General features: G+C 34.3%; 1 pseudogene; it reads right to left on the bottom strand.

The window, feature by feature from the left end:
• Positions 1-3,978: 3,978 nt before the first annotated feature.
• LOC118610302 lies at positions 3,979-4,097 on the bottom strand (annotated as a pseudogene).
• Positions 4,098-4,481: the final 384 nt, after the last annotated feature.

Below are 4,481 nucleotides of genomic sequence, written 5' to 3'. Positions count from 1 at the left end.
TAAAAAAATCCATATATAGTTGACGTAAATGTCAAGAAAGTTGAACTATGATCCTTTTAAGGCAGACTTTCAGCATTTCAATCCACCTTAATTTAACATACATAATTCTATTTTCTTTTTTAATATAATCTTTTAATATCGATGGCATAATTCACATTTTCATACTAAATATCTGTAAATTTTACATGTGTTCTGAGCGTACAAAGAGCCTAAAAACTAATAAATAAGAAATAAAATAAAAGTTCAAGTAGAGATTGATATGGTATTTGAAAAAAATTAGTTATTTTATTACTTCTAAAATTTTTTTAATTGATTATTAAAGATGAGTCACTTTCAAGAAGTTGAAAATCACTAATTAAAAACAAAATAGCAAAGATTTTATTTTCCACTATGACTTTGAGGACACAAGTTTCCTATCCACTGCTATTCTAGCAAGACCCCAAAGATCTGAGAGGGGTGCTCATCATGGTCAAGTACTACTCTGTAACCAAAAATATATACAAAAGGTAAGAATAGGCTGTTCTATTAATCTAATTTGGCAGGCAGGCTTGTCATGAATATAACATAAATAAGTAACTCTTTTAAGTGCATCATGAAGTCAGATTCCCTGGGGGCAGTAATATTAAGGAATAATTCTAATTCCATGTGCTCATTAGGTAATTGACTTACCATCTTCCCTACTGTTTCAACTACAAAAATAGTACCCAAAATAAATCTGTTATAATTCCTATGTTTTGAAATTCTTTTAAAATGACTATGGCTCAAAATATATGTGATTTTAAAATGTTTCACTAAATTCTTTTTAATATATCTGCCAATGTGTTATTACTAAACGAAGACCATGAAATGATTCAATATTATCTCACAGAGAACTTTGTGCACTATAGAAAACATAACTTGAAATTCGATCAATATAATAAACAATATAACAATACAAACATACCAAAATTAAGTTATTTTAATTTTATGTAATATCTTTTCATGTCCAGTCTCATGATGATAATATAGATATTTCTTTTGAGTTCTGCTTAATTTTACTTAATACTTATCATAATTGCTTCCACTGTCATCATAACCATTGCTTTTAGTGAATGGTTAATTCCATTGAATTAATGTACCAGGCTGACATAAGCCATCATTTATTTTGGACATTAATATTATTCACACATTTTCATAAATACTCTTGGAATGATTATTTTCATGCACAGAGCTTCCCTCAAAACCTGTAAAGTGGAGTTTCCAATGGATCAGTCTTTAATTCTGTTCTCTTCTCTATTTATATTTACTTTCTCAATTAACTCATTTTATCTCATGGCTTTTAATGGCAAATATGTGTCAATAACTCCCAAATTTTCATCACTACAAAGATCTCTCTCCCAAATTCCATGCTTTCATATGCAAATACATGCTCAAGTCTCCATTTAGATATCTAAAATAAATCTCAAACACAGTATGTCCCAAACTGAACTAGTTGCCCCTTTACAAATTTTTTTCATCTCAGCTGATGCAAAATCATTTCAGTTGCACAGGCAACTTTGGAGTTATTCTTGACTCCTTCCTTTATTTCATATCCCAATTTTGATCTGACTGAAAATACTATTTATTCTACATTTAAAGTCTGTTCAAAATGAAGTTCTAACCATTTCCATTTTTATCATCCACCTCTGAACTGCAACCATCTCTTTCCTGTAAAACAGCAATAGCTTCCTGTAGAAGTTTTCTATGGCTGCTGTTACAAATTGTTAAAAACTTGGCAGCTTAGAACAACAGAAATTTATTCTCTGTGTCCAAGATGAGTATCACTGAGCCAAAATCAAGGTGTTGGCAGGGCCATACTCCCTCCAGCAGCTGTAGGGAAGAATACATTCTTGACTTTTTTGTTTTTCTATCATTTCCAGCAACTAGAGATGCACTCCTTATATTCTTTGGTTCATGGCCCCTTCTTCCAAACCAGTGTTGTAGTGGTACCAGAGAGTGAGGTTCCCCTCTCAGCACATTGTCCAGATTCTTGATATCTTGAACAACAGAAAAGAACAGCTTTATTAGAAGTGATAGTACACTTCCAGACATGTACTGAGCAAGGTAAGTGTGGCTCAAACAGGCTCACAGTCTCAAGGGCACAGTGAAAAAACTTTTGGAGTTTTTACTCTTATTTACTGTGGACGGTTACCTTTCTTAGAGGAGTGGGCTTTCTTGCTTGACAACTAAGATTTATTTTCTGTGCATGTTCGTTCCCAGAATTCAGTCTGTTATAATAATATTAATGAACTTCTGGGCATATGCATCATATTATAATGATAATATAATGAGCCTCAAGGGAATTGAAGGTTGTTGGGGTTTTCATTGCACAGGTGCAAGTAACTGGCTGAAACTAGTATCCAATTTCTGTTCACTTGTTTCCTTGTATGAGTTACTTTTAGCCCAAAAATTGCCTTCTGGTTTGTTTAATTGTGGGCAGACTAAGGCAGACCCTTTCTAGAATAGGATGACCTCAGTGTCTTTGTAGGCAGACCTGAAACCTATCTGACTTTCCTGTCTAACCCTTTTCTAAGAGCCATGAACCCCCTTTTTATTAGTATAGATGTTAAGAGATGGGAGGTCTCTTCTGTATCTGCTTCCTGCTGAGGAGGGTCATCGTCTCTGCCAATTGGGGTTTTATGGAGCTCTTTCCCTCTCTTTCTCAGTCAGAACAGGGTCTTGGGTATCCTGACAAAATGCTGCCTCTGTCCCTAGACAAGGAAAAACAAATATAGAAACTGTTACTTGAATCATATCTAGTAACATTTCTGTTACTGATTTCCCTGTCAAGCAGATAAAGGAAATTAGACTTAATTAGTATATTTCAGAAAGAAAGAAAGAAAGAAAGAAAGAAAGAAAGAAAGAAAGAAAGAAAGAAAGAAAGAAAGAAAGGAAGGAAGGAAGGAAGGAAGGAAGGAAGGAAGGAAGGAAGGAAGGAAGGAAGGAAGGAAGGAAGGAAGGAAGATTTGGATAAAAGGTCCCTGTCCTTTCCCTTTCCAGAATCCAAGGGTTCTGCTTTGGCCTAAAGTTGTTCCTGCCTTATAATGGGCCAAGGAGAATGCTGAGTTTCAGTGACCCTTATCAGTAGCCAGAGGACCTGAGTTACCAGTTTAAAGGTAATTATCTAAGTTTGAGGGAGAGAATCTTTCTCCAAAGAAAGGAGAAAAGAAAAGACTTAACTAGGTTTAGTAAAAAGATTAAGAATTTTATAAGTAATGGCCTATATCAGTAGCATGTTCTCTGACACTGTTTCAATCACATAGCCTTCTAGTCTGTGGTCAAATCACCCCCTGACTCCCTCTTAAAATAACACAGATGGTTGCATTTAAAGGACCCACTAGGATAATCCAGGATATCTCTCCATCTCAAAATTCTTAATTTAACCACATTTGCAGAGTCCTTTTTTTTTTTTTTTTTTTTTTTTGGCCATGTAAGGCAATATTTTCAGGTTTCAGAAATTAGAATCTGGATATCTTTTGAGGAGTAATTATTCGGCCTACCATATTTCCTAACTGATCACCTGACCTCAATTATTTCCACTATATAGACTATTCTCAATGCAGCAACAAGAGCAGTCTTTTTGAAATGTCAGATCGTGACATATTTTTTCCTCAGAACCTTCTAATTATCCTCACTTGATTCAACTTAAGAGCTAAATTTTTACAAAGCCAACAAGAGCCAAATTCTCTACATGGTCTGGACTCACATTTCTCTCAAACCTCACCTTCTACTACTTTCTCCCTTGTTTACTCTGTCCCCTTCAGCTGGCCTCATAGCTATTTCTGGAACATATCAAGCAATTTCCTACCTCAAGACTGTTGCATTTGCTATCATCTTTCCACAGGTAATCAGGTGACAACTCTCTCTTTTCAATGCCTACATATTACCTTCTCAATAAGTTTGACCCCCAAAACTCCATTTAAATTTTAAGCCCTAATTCTATATTCTTTTTTTTTTTTATGCTTACAGCACCTGGTCTTTCTAGATGGTCTCCCATCCAAGTACTAACCAGGCCCAACCCTGCTTAGCTTCTGAGATCAGACAGGATCTGGCTTGTTCAGAGTAGCATGGCTGTAGACCCTAATTCTATATTCTTGATCCTTACTTTGCTCTTTTCTTTTATCAAAACACTCATTATCATCTAATATCCTATATAATTTAATCATTTATAATCATATTATTCATCCATCACTCTCCAGTGGAATAAAAATTCTATTCTGTTCAATGATATAGATCAAGTGTCTGCAACAGTACCATTAATTAAATAAATGAATGGCATTTTCTGCTAAGAAATTGTTTCCTTAGAAAATAATCTTTAATATAGATGTAGGGCCAAAAAGCTTAATTACTCTTATGGACCCTGAAAGATCCTCATTTCACTCTGAATTAAATTTCTTACAAAGTGCCATATTGCTCTTCCAAATGTTCATATTATTTTATATTTACATGAGCTTTATGAGTTT

This window comes from Rousettus aegyptiacus, unplaced genomic scaffold (assembly GCF_014176215.1).
Source record: "Rousettus aegyptiacus isolate mRouAeg1 unplaced genomic scaffold, mRouAeg1.p scaffold_m13_p_12, whole genome shotgun sequence".
In the NCBI taxonomy this organism is placed as follows: Eukaryota; Metazoa; Chordata; class Mammalia; order Chiroptera; family Pteropodidae; genus Rousettus; species Rousettus aegyptiacus.
This window is presented reverse-complemented; position numbering and strand designations above follow the sequence as displayed.